The sequence below is a fragment of the Castor canadensis genome, chromosome 6, assembly GCF_047511655.1.
Source record: "Castor canadensis chromosome 6, mCasCan1.hap1v2, whole genome shotgun sequence".
NCBI classification, from domain to species: domain Eukaryota; kingdom Metazoa; phylum Chordata; class Mammalia; order Rodentia; family Castoridae; genus Castor; species Castor canadensis.
The window spans coordinates 137489936-137502848 of record NC_133391.1 but is presented as its reverse complement, the minus strand read 5'-3'; the positions used below and the strand labels follow the sequence as shown (position 1 = coordinate 137502848).

General features: G+C 33.1%; 1 non-coding gene across 1 annotated transcript; it reads left to right on the top strand.

The window, feature by feature from the left end:
* Positions 1-5105: 5105 nt before the first annotated feature.
* On the top strand, positions 5106-5178 carry LOC141424550 (small nucleolar RNA SNORD65). The gene has a single exon (XR_012449451.1). It is a non-coding gene; the product is annotated as a small nucleolar RNA SNORD65 (small nucleolar RNA).
* The last annotated feature ends 7735 nt before the right edge of the window (positions 5179-12913 follow it).

Here is a 12913-nt window from a genome sequence, read left to right as displayed (position 1 = left end):
AGATCACTTCCTCCTAATGCTCTCCCAGGAAAGCAGAAAAATCAGTATTTGATGAAAGGTCAGCATTTTATGGACTGACTCTCTCACCCATACTTTTCAAATGACTTTCCTTTTTTTAGACTTGACAACCTTTATGTTTTTAAGACCAGCTTTTTATGAGATGTACCTTATGAATGTGAATCTACGTGCTACATAGGAATTAGGCAACATATAATTTTGAATTGCAAAAATAGAGTTAAACGATGACACATTAATTGAAGAAGGAAATTGAAAACTGACTCTATCAGATTTCTCTTTCTGAAAAGATGTGTGACTGAAAAAATACAGTACAAACTTGGTAAGCAAGTTTTTCAACTCTGAAATACGATAAAATTGTGTATACAGGTATTATAAACTTTATATAATTATAATAAAGTATTACAGTATATACTATGTTGTAATATAATATTACAATTCTAACTAATGATCCCTAAACTTTTCTCATGTGGTAGGCCCTTTTCTAAGCACATTTAAGCAAGTTACTCATTTAATTCACAGAACAAGTCTTTGAACTACGTATGTTTGATTGCTTAGAGAAGTCACTCATCTACTAAATGGTAAATTTGGGCTTAAAAATTAGTTTGAGAAGTCATTTCTCTTAATGCTACAGTTTTATTTCTGTAAAACTTTCTCTGAAATGATAATCATTGTTGGAGGCATATGGAACAAAGTGGTAATTTGAGAAAATGACAATAACGTGGAGAACACTAATTGTGTATGTTTGCTGAGGCTTGAAACTTGTCTAATTTAATTATGTTTAAAGCTTTCTTGTACAAATTCCTCACGGCTACTTAGAGAAGTTACTTGATAAAAATTCTGATACATGGTGTGTTGTTTTGGAGGGAATTGCCTACCAATACATACATATATTTGTATTATATAAAACACTAAATATTGTATATATCATATAAAACATTGCACATGTGTGTCAGGGCATATAGATAGAGAAATAAAACCAACAGTAACAAATGGATACTAGTACACATCCTCTTCACAATGTGAAAAAGCAGGTTCAATACCAAGTGAAAATAATAAAGGAATACTTCTGTTGTGTGAGAATAGAATAAAATAGTAATGTCAGAGATAATCTAATTAATAAGTATGGATAAATCCTGAAAATATTTTAGACATGATATCAGATTGAGAAAATGTGTTAATGATGCTAGGAGTCAAAGTTCTTACTGTAGAACAAAAATACACAAATAGGAAATGGCGAAAAGCAAGAAAACATATGTGGGTATGGCTTAGGATTGACAGTTTCTATAAAAGTCCTGATATATTTATATTTCATAAAATATATGTAAATACATACATGTATGTACATGTGCACATGGATATTCATGCACATAAGCATAAACTTATGTATGTGTGTCTTTCTAGATCTGTCTGCTAAGAGGGCCTAGAGGCAATGATGTCAGAGTAAAAGCAATCCCAATGTTATCTTTTATTAAAATAATCCTGGATTCCTTAGAAAACTGAGTGATTCCAGGGCTGGAGCAGAAGATGTAGATGATGGTCTGGGAACATGTTGTTATACCAGAATGTAAGCAATTGCTCAAATATTGTGAAGGATCCTCACAGGAACAGAGGAACAAGTATGAATTATCTCCCCTTGGCACATTTTGGGTCACTTTGGGCATCAAAATAATAAAGGATAGTAATTAATTAAAAACTTACTCAAAATAAGAGAGATAAATAAGAGAGTGGGGGTGAAAACCTCTTTTCTATAGTAAAATACTGGCTTGTACTAGTAAGACATTATTTTGTAATTATTACAGCAAATATTAGTGTAAGTAAGAATCATTAGAAAAGTTATCCAGGTGACAACTTTCATCCAGGGGATGAATTTGGTCAAAGTATGTCATATATATGTATGAAAATATCACAATGAAACCACTTTGTGCAATGATATATGCTGATAGAAAAGAAAAAAGTAAAATCCTGGAGGAAAATTTGATAGGAAAGTATTTGGCTGCACAAATGATTAGTAATATTCTATGCTTTTGACTTCTAGTTTCTATCTAATATCTTGATTCCATCAGTCTCAAAATCTATGTCTGTTTAGTTGAAAATGGATCTCTCAGGAATGGGAATTGGAGTTAAAATTTTACAATAACCCATACATTTGGATAGCATAAGCATTATGCTTAAAAACAAGATGACAACCTTAAAAGAAGAACTGATACCAACCCTCCTTAAACTGTTCCATGAAATAGAAAGGGAAGGAAAACTACCAAACACCTTTTATGAAGCCAGTATTACACTTATCCCAAAACCAGGCAGAAACACCTCCAAAAAGGAGAACTATAGGCCAATCTCCTTAATGAACATTGATGCAAAAATCATCAACAAAATAATGGCAAACTGAATTCAACAACACATCAAAAAGATTATTCATCACGACCAAGGAGGTTTCATCCCAGGGATGCAGGGGAGGTTCAACATATGAAAATCAATAAACGTAATAAACCACATTAACAGAAGCAAAGACAAAAACCACTTGATCATCTCAATAGATGCAGAAAAAGCCTTTGATAAGATCCAACACCATTTCATGATAAAAGCTCTAAGAAAACTAGGAATAGAAGGAAAGTACCTCAACATTATAAAAGCTATATATGACAAACCTACAGCCAGCATTATACTTAACAGAGAAAAAAACTGAAACCATTCCCTCTAAAATCAGGAACCAGACAAGGATGCCCACTATCTCCACTCCTATTCAACATAGTACTGGAATTCCTAGCCAGAGCAATTAGGCAAGAAGAAGGAATAAAAGGAATACAAATAGGTAAAGAAACTGTCAAAATATCCCTATTTGCAGACGACATGATCCTATACCTTAAAGACCCAAAAAACTCTACTCAGAAGCATCTAGACATCATCAATCTCTACAGCAAGATATAAAATCAACATAGCAGGATATAAAATCAACATAAAAAAGTCATTAGCATTTCTATACACTAAAATGAACAAACTGAGAAAGAATATATGAAAACAATTCCATTTACAATAGCCTCAAAAAAAATCAAATACCTAGGTGTAAACCTAACAAAAGATGTGAAAGACCTCTACAAGGAAAACTATAAACTTCTGAAGAAAGAGATTGAGGAAGACTATAGAAAGTGGAGAGATCTCCCATGCTCATGGGTTGGTAGAATTAACATAGTAAAAATGTCTATACTCCCAAAAGTAATCTACATGTTTAATGCAATTACCATCAAAATTCCAATGACATTCATTAAAGACATTGAAAAATCTACTGTGAAATTTATATGGAAACACAAGAGGCCACGAATAGCCAAGGCAATACTCAGTCAAAAGAACAATGCTGGAGGTATCACGATACCCGACTTCAAACTATATTACAAATCAATAACAATAAAAACAGCATGGTACTGGCACAAAAACAGACATGAAGACCAGTGGAACAAAATAGAGGACCCAGATATGAAGCCACACAACTATAACCAACTTGTCTTTGACAAAGGAGCTAAAAATATACGATGGAGAAATAGCAGCCTCTTCAACAAAAACTGCTGGGAAAACTAGTTAGCAGTCTGCCAAAAACTGAAACTAGATCCATATATATCACCCTATACCAATATTAACTCAAAATGGATCAAGGATCTTAATATCAGACCACAAACTCTAAAGTTGATACAGGAAAGAGTAGGAAATACTCTGGAGTTAGTAGGTATAGGTAAGAACTTTCTCAACGAAACCCCAGCAGCACAGCAACTAAGAGATAGCATAGATAAATGGGACCTCATAAAACCAAAAAGCTTCTGTTCATCAAAAGAAATGGTCTCTAAACTGAAGAGAACACCCACAGAGTGGGAGAAAATGTTTGCCAGCTATACATCAGACAAAGGACTGATAATTAGAATATATAGGGCACTTAAAAAACTAAATTCTTCCAAAACTAATGAACCAATAACGAAATGGGCAAGTGAACTAAACAGAGCTTTCTCAAAAGGAGAAATTCAAATGGCCAAAAAAACACATGAAAAAATGCTCACCATCTCTAGCAATAAAGGAAATGCAAATTAAAACCACACTAAGATTCCACCTCACCCTTGTTAGTATAGCAATCATTAGCAACACCACTAACAACAGGTGTTAGCGAGGATGCAGGGACAAATGAACCCTCTTAAACTGTTGGTGGGAATGTAAACTAGTACAACCATTCTGGAAAAAATTTTGATGGCTACTTAAAAAGCTAGACATTGATCTACCATTTGATCCATCAATACCACTCTTGGGGATATACCCAAAAGACTGTGACACAAGTTACTCCAGAGGCACCTGCACACCCATGTTTATTGTGGCACTATTCACAATAGCCAAGTTATGGAAACAGCCAAGATGCCCCACCACTGACGAATGGATTAAGAAAATGTGGTATCTATACACAATGGAATTCTATGCAGCCATGAAGAAGAACGAAATGTTATCATTTGCCGGTAAATGGATGGAATTGGAGAACATCATTCTGAGTGAGGTTAGCCTGGCCCAAAAGACCAAAAATTGTATGTTCTCCCTCATATGTGGACATTAGATCAAGGGCAAACACAACAGGGGATTGGACTTTGAGCACATGATAAAAGCGAGAGCACACAAGGCGGGGGTGAGGATAGGTAAGACACCTAAAAAACTAGCTAGCATTTGTTGCCCTTAATGCAGAGAAACTAAAAGCAGATACCTTAAAAGCAACTGAGTCCAATAGGAAAGGGGACCAGGAACTACAGAAAAGGTTAGATCAAAAAGAATTAACCTAGAAGGTAACACACACGCACAGGAAATTAATGTGAGTCAACTCCCTGTATAGTTATCCTTATCTCAACCAGCAAAAACACTTGTTCCTTCCTATTATTGCTTATATTCTCTCTTCAACAAAATTAGAGATAAGGGCAAAATAGTTTCTGCTGGGTATTGAGGGGGTGGGGGGAGAGGGAGGGGGTGGAGTAGGTGGTAAGGGAGGGGGTAGGGGCATGGGGGAGAAATGACCCAAGTCTTGTATGCACATATGTATAATAAAACAATTAAAAAAAACAAGATGACAAAAAAGGCAAAATAAGTTCAAATAGCTAGAATTATCAGAAGATTGTATACTAATGAACTAACATTTTTCTGAAGAAACATACAAAAACAAAAAACAAGTATCAGATATTTTGCTACCCAATAATAATTATAACAGTAATGGAAAACAATTATTTTAACTGCTACTCAAAGAAATAATTTGTAAAGTAAATTGATCTGTGTTTTCTATTTTAAAATAAGTTAAAAGTTCAGTTGTTTTTTGTACTTAATAAAATGAGGTTATAATTGCAAGCATTAGCTTTTTATTTGAATGCTAAAGTGAAGCAGGTGTTTTTTATCAGGAATATTTTTCTGACAAAATTTTATGATGTCTCTAATTTGTAACATTTATATTACATTTGGATATCTAAATTACCCTTCAAATCATACTGTTATACACAATAGAAATATAAAAGCAATTTTATAAGACATTTTACTTATTTTATGATCAAAATGTTCTCTTTTGAGGTTCCCACTGTGTTTTCATTTTCCTATCTAAAAATTTACTTTGTCCCAGACACACATACTCAATTTCATTCATTTGCTCTAAGAATAAGACATTTGTTGTATGTGTGTCTGTCCTCATTACATTATACCTTCACTGTGTAGTGAATTGGCTTGGGATATCACCAACTGTCCAGCATCATACCTCTGAACTCATGAAGCCTTGGTATTGCCAATTTCACTTTATACTCAATTCACTCTACACAACATTGTAACATGGCCACTACTCATTTTATAAAGCACTGACCCTATAAACACTTAAGAGAAAGAAAATTTGAATTCAGACTAATTTTTAAAATGTCCAAATCACAAATGAAATATATCATCTTGTGACTACTTTTCTTCTCATATTATAAATGAGTATTGAGAAATTAGAGCTATCTGTACACCCTTTCTGACAAGTGCTAATATTATTGCTAACTTGTCTAGTGATTTTGATTATCTTCCTGGGTATTTTGATCCAACAACCTAGGCGTAGCTCATGTAAAACTCTGCTGCACTATAGCAAAACCTAGAACGGAGAACAGTAACTTAGTTATTTTGAAAAATGGACATTTAGGTGAAATGGATGTGGCTTCCTAGGAAAGCTCCTGTCACAGGAAAGAATAGAGAGCCCTGAATAAATAAATGGGCAGTGACATCATATTGCCATCTGAAATATCCATCTTCAAAAGAAAAAAGCCACTTTGAATTTTTAGTTCAGCATGGTAAGGAAGTTAAAAATTGCCATCCCATTCTAACAAGCAAATAGCTAAATATTTGCAAAATTTAAAACTCTTCTTAGATCCATTAGGGAAATGAAACCAAGCCACAGGGCAAACAGAGAGAGGAGAGAGAGAGAGAGAATCACAATTGAAATAAATACATGAGCATGAGCCACCATGGGAAGCAGTGCCAAGACTGAAAAACCTAAACCGTAGTTAAGGAATTCATGAAGACTGATGGAAGTCTTGAGTGTTAAAAACTCTAAGAAGACTCACTATGAAAGAGATCCCACACTTTTGTGACTTTTACCTCCAAGATATCTAACAGGTTCTCACAACAAATACTGGAGAAAAATCTCCACACATGTCTCTCACAGTGGGGAAGCTAAAGGAGCCATTTTGAAATATGCCACAGAATTGAAAAGCCCTGACCTCATGAAAAATTATTTTACTTGAGTCCAACCTGATGTGCTTATGTCAGAGCCTAACCTAGCTGGGCAAGGGAAGCACAAAACTCACCTGGCTTTAACCTTTTATGTAGAAGAATGGAAATACCCAAATCTGGTCTCCTGTAGCCGTCTTTCTCACCTTGACCGGGAAGGCACTAGGAAACACTGGTAAAATACACATCCAAAGGCATAGGCTCATTAAAAGACTGAATCCTAATTACAGGGCTGTAGAAGGTTCTCCTTTCTCAACTTTTTACCATGAAAATATTAAAGCCTATTTACTACAGTTCTTTTCTACCTAGAACCTAATGAGCATCTTCCAAGGGGGAAAACAATCACAAAGCATACTAAAACATAAAAATTTCAGTTTGAATAGAATAAACAAGTATTAGAATCCTAGTTAGATAGAGCAGGAATGTTGGAATTACCAGACTAAGATTTTTTCTTTTAATGATAATCAGTACATTAAGAGCTTCAATAAAAAATGTAACAACTGAGGGATAATGTAAGCAGAGAAAGTGAAGTTCTAGCAAAGAATAAAAAAGAAATGCTAGGAGTCAAAAGTATTCTAACAAAATGAAGAAGGTATTTGATAAATACTAGTAGACTGGGCATGGATGAGCAAAAAATGTCAGAGGTTGAAGGGGTCACAACAGAAACCTCAAAAACTGAAAATGTAAACAATGAAAGAGAAAAAAACAGAATGGAAATAAAGAAGAGTATCCAAGCACTGTAGGGCAGCTTTGAAACTTATAAAGTATGCAAGGTCAGTGAAAACTAAGTAGGATAAAGGTCAAAATTACTATATATATGCCTGACATTCAAACTTTAAAACATTGAAAATATAGAAAAAATATTGAGGAATCCAAAGGATGGGACTCTTGACCATAGAGGAAAAAAGAAAAAAGTTACATCTAATTTCAACTCAGAAACCATGCAAGCAAGAATATTGTGGAGTGAAATATTTAAAGTACTGAGAGAAGAAAAACAGCAATATAAGCAATCTAGGTTCTCTACCCTATGAAATTACACTTCAGAAGTGAAAGAGAAATAAAGACTTGCCTTAAAAAACTGTGAAAAGAAATTCATCAATGATCAGGGAAATAATATAGGTTAGGAACTAGAATTTATATGGGAAAGGAAGAGCACTGGACAAGGAATAAATGAGGGTAAAGTCAAAACTTAAACTTCTTAGTCAATTTATTTAACAGATAAGTGCTCAAACCAATAGAGGCATAATTAAACTCAATAGCTCCATTAGTCAACTCGATATGATTGACTTCTATAGACTAATTCATATGACAATGGAAAAGTATACATTCTTCTCAAACTCCCAAGGAATATTCACCATGATAGGTCACATTCTTGGCCATAAAGCACAATTTAAATGCCAAAACCAAATGGAATTATAACAACAAAAGAAAACCGTAGAACAATTGCACTCATGAATAAAAGTTCAAAAGTCATGATGAAATATTACCAAATTAAATCCTACAACATAGTAGAGAATTGTACACTACAACCCAGTGGGATATAGCCTACCCATGTCAGACTTGTTCAACATTTTAAAATAAGTTAATGTAATTATCACATCAATAATTATTGACAAAATTCAGTATTTATTCATAACAAAAAATAAAAAGATAGAAATATTGAGAGCTTTCACAATTTGATAAAGAATATCTACTAAAATCCTAAGAGCTACCATCATACTTAATAATTTCAAACCTGGAAGTTTTCATACTAAGGAACAAAGCAAGGCTGTCCCCTCTCATCACTGTCTTTCAATATCTTACCTAATTAATACAATAAAATATGAGAAGGGAATAAAATATGCATTCAAATTGGAAATGATGAAATGAAACTTTGTTACAGATGAAGTGATTATCTGTGGAGAAAACTTGAACAAATAAGAACTTATAAATAGTTGTAGCAAAGATGCAGAGTCCAAAATTAACATACAGAAATCAATCACTTTTCCATATACCAGCAATGAACAAGTGGAATCTGACATTTACAACACATAACTATATAAATTAGGAATGGCCAGAGTAAAATTATTGAGAATAAGTCTAACAAAATATGTGTAAGAACTATATGAGGAGAACCATAAACTTTGATAAAAGATAAAAAGGTAGAACTGAATATGAAGCAGTGCTCCATGTTCATGGATAAAAGACCCAATATTGTCAAGATATCACTTCTTCCCAACTTGATCTGAAGATTTGTCACAATTTCAATCAAAATCCAGTAAGTTATTTTATGGATATCAATAAACTGATTCAAAATATTTCTTATAGAAAGCAAAAGTCCCAGAATAGTCAACTCAATATTGAAAGAGAAGACCAAAATCAAGGAACTGACATTACCAGACTTCCAGACTGACTATAAAGTTACTGTAATCAAAACAGTATGCTATTGGTGAAAGAAAAGGCAGATAAATGTAAAAGACTGGAAAGCTCAGAAAAAGACTCACATAAATTTACCCAAATGATATTCAAAAAAAACAAAGGCAATAATACAATGGAGCAAAGGTAATTTTTTAAACAAATGATGCAGGAAAAACTGGACATCCACATGCAAAAAATGATTGTAGATATTTACTTTACACACTTCACAAAAAATAATTCAAAATGGGTTATACACCAAAATTAAGATTCTTTCCTTTAAATTTATTTTATTATTGTTGTACTGAGGGTATATTATATTTACAAAAGTTCAATTCACCCTCTCCATTATTCTCCTTTATCCCCTTTTTCTCCATTCCTGGAATAGTTTCATTTTTTAATTTATATACAAAGGTACAGAATATTTCCACCATATTTACCCTCCTGTATACACTTTCTTTAAAACTCAACAAAAACAAAATGGACAATCCAGTTTAAAAAGGCAAAAGACTCAAGTAGACAGCTCACCAAAGAAGATATGCAGGTCACCTGAAAGCATATAATCCATGAAAAACAAATAGAAACAAAAAAGAGACACTTCTGAATACTTATTAGAATGGTCAAAATCCCAAAAAAGACAATGCCAAATGCTGGCAAAGATGTGAAGGAACGTGAACTCCAATTCTTTGCTGGTGAGAATGAGAAATCATACAAACACTTTAGAATATGGTTTGGCAATTTTTTACAAAAACTAGACATATTCCTCCCTTACAACCCAGCAGTATGTTCTTTGGTATTTACCCAAAGAATCTGAAAATGTTTGTCCCTACAAAAATGTGCACACAGATATTTATAGCAACTTTATTTATAATTCCCCAAACTTTAAAAATACCAACATAATCTTTAGGAAGAGAGTAGATAAATAAACCATGGTATATCCAGATCACTGAATATTATTTATAAAAGTATTTATTTCTAAGTATTATTTAGAAATGAACTATTAAGTTAGAAAAAGACATGGAGGAAAGTTAAATGCATATTACTAAGTGAAAGAAGCCAATCTGAAAGACTCCATACTGTATGATTTCAACAATATGACATTCTGGAAAAGGCAAAAATGTAGATGTAGTAATAAGATCAGTGGTTGCTATAGATTATGTTAGGAGAAAGATATGAATAGATGGAGCATGAAAGATATTAAGTGCAACTTTTTTTTTTTGCAGTACTGAGGTTTTGAACTCCAGACTTGCACTTGCTAAGCAGTTGCTCCACATGAGCCTTGCCCTCAGCCCTTTTTTTTTTTCTTTTTGGTTATTTTTCATTTTTGCCTACTGCCAGCCTCAGACCAAGATCCTCACAGTGTCTACCTCCCAAGTAGCTGGGAATTACAGGCATGAGCCACCATGCCTGACCCACCATGCCTGACCCACTGCAACTATTTAGTTCATAGTAGATTGTGTTATTGTAAATTCATTAAAAAAGGATTTTTAAGTGATAATGATATGCCAATATAGGTTCATCGATTTCAATAAATTGTAATAAATGTACCATTGTAGTATTGGAGGTTGTGCATGTATGGTAACATTGTATACGTATGAACTCTCTGTGTACTTTCCACTCAGTTTTGCTGTTAACCTAACTGCTGTAAAAAATAAAATTTATTTATTTAACAAAGAAAATTTTTTAAAATGCTGTGAGTGGGTTAATATTCTCCATTAGATTTCATAGAGAGATTATTTTAGTCAGTTAATATTTTCCATGTATGAAATACTTAATGACCTTCAAGTCAAAGATAATAAAAAGAATATACTAAAATGAAAATGAAGAAAAAAGCATAGGAAAAAGGAAGCATGGTTTTCTGCATTATTTATTCTACCTATATAAAGCTCTAAGGAATTTTAATATTCCTGAATAGATATCTGCTATGTAGTGACAAAAATTCTTATGAAAATAAGGTCAAAGTAAATGCTTTCCAGTAAAAGAAATCCAAGTTGGAATGTTTTAACATGCCTCCAATAAATCATCTATTTGCTGAAATTGATAATTTATTTAATACTGGTAAACATGTTAAGAAAATGTAGCCAAGTGGTTTACAAGCAACAGACTAAATTGTTCTCTGGGAAAGAAAAATATTGATTTATAACTTCAGTAAAACTGAAGACAAGAATGTCTGCTGCATAGACCCTAGATGCACTGAATATGCTTGTGATTATGAAAACAAGCTTCAGTTCCTAGGCATCTGTCCTGCAAATATGAATATTCTAATGTACAATATTCTTTCAGCAACTAAAAAGTAATGGCCCCAAAATTAATGCTCATAAATCACAAGAAGGGTTTAATGATTTCAAAGCAAAAAAATAAAATTATATCTTATAAAAGGTACCACAGTCAGTAGGAAATATTTTGATTTTGGCCCCTTATAAGAATAAGAAGATAACTGTCTTCTCAGTACATATAAACATAATCAGATTTTTGTGAAATCTACACAATGGAAATTATGCATAGAATACCAGTGCTTCTTTTGAATTTTCAATGGATTATTTCTGGATATGTTATGGCATTTATGTTTTGATACTACAGCAGAACTTGGCTCATTTCAAATATTTTTTTAAACTGTGTCTACATACTTTCATTTTCAATTTAGATTTTTAAGTTGGACTCCTCATATGACCTACTTAAATCACTAACCCAGTTGTTTGTCAATGATTTTGTAATCATCACTATAAGACCAGAGGGTACTGAAATAGAGAATACACTGTTCTCCACTTATTGGTGTGTTTTGTTCAGCTGAACCAGAACACATTATACTGGGTTACTTATTTCTTAATATATTTTAACTGATATATACAATATAAAAATTATATACATTAATGGGGTACCATGGGATATTTTGATATGTGTATGCATTGTTTAATATTTAAATCCAGTTAGAAATATCTTCTCAACAATTTATTATTTCAAGGTGAAACTTTAAAAAAATGGAATATACAGTTAATCATTATTATCTATAGTCACCCTACTGTGCACTTATCTAACTATAACTTAGTAACCACTGATCAACATTTCCCCATATTTTATTCCCTACTCTTTTCTCCCAGCTTCTGGTAACTACCATTATACTTTCAACTTCAATGAGATTAGCCTTTTTTAAACTCCACATAGGAGTGAAATCATGTAATATTTATCATTCTGTACCCAGCATATTTCACTTAATATTATGAACTTAGTTCCACTCATGCTATGTCAGATGAGAAGATTTCATTGCTTTTATGACTGAGTAGGATTCTATTGTGTCTATATATGTAATCCTTTCATTAATTGATGGACACTTAGGCATTTTTTTCCATTTCTTAGCTATTGTGAATACTGCTGCAATGAGCATGGAAGTGCAAATAAGTCAGAGTAATTTAAAATGAACAAAAACTTGGAGTATCCAAAATGGTGGTTAGGGTAGAGAATCAGAAGTGCTTCATGACACCAGAAACCACCTTGAGTTGTCACAGCTACACTTGGGTAATTCTGATTGCTTCTAGACAAAATAGTAACCACCATCACATTCAGTGCACATAAAACTCAAAGACTGACCCTTAAATTAGCCTTTAATTGCACCTAACAGCTGAGAAAATCCTGTGCTGCACAACCAGCAAGGAGTGTCCTGCCCTGGGAAAAAAGCCCTAGCCATTTCTTTCTCTCTCTCTCTCTCTCTCTCTCTCTCTCTCTCTCTGTTTCTCCCAATAAGCAGAAAACA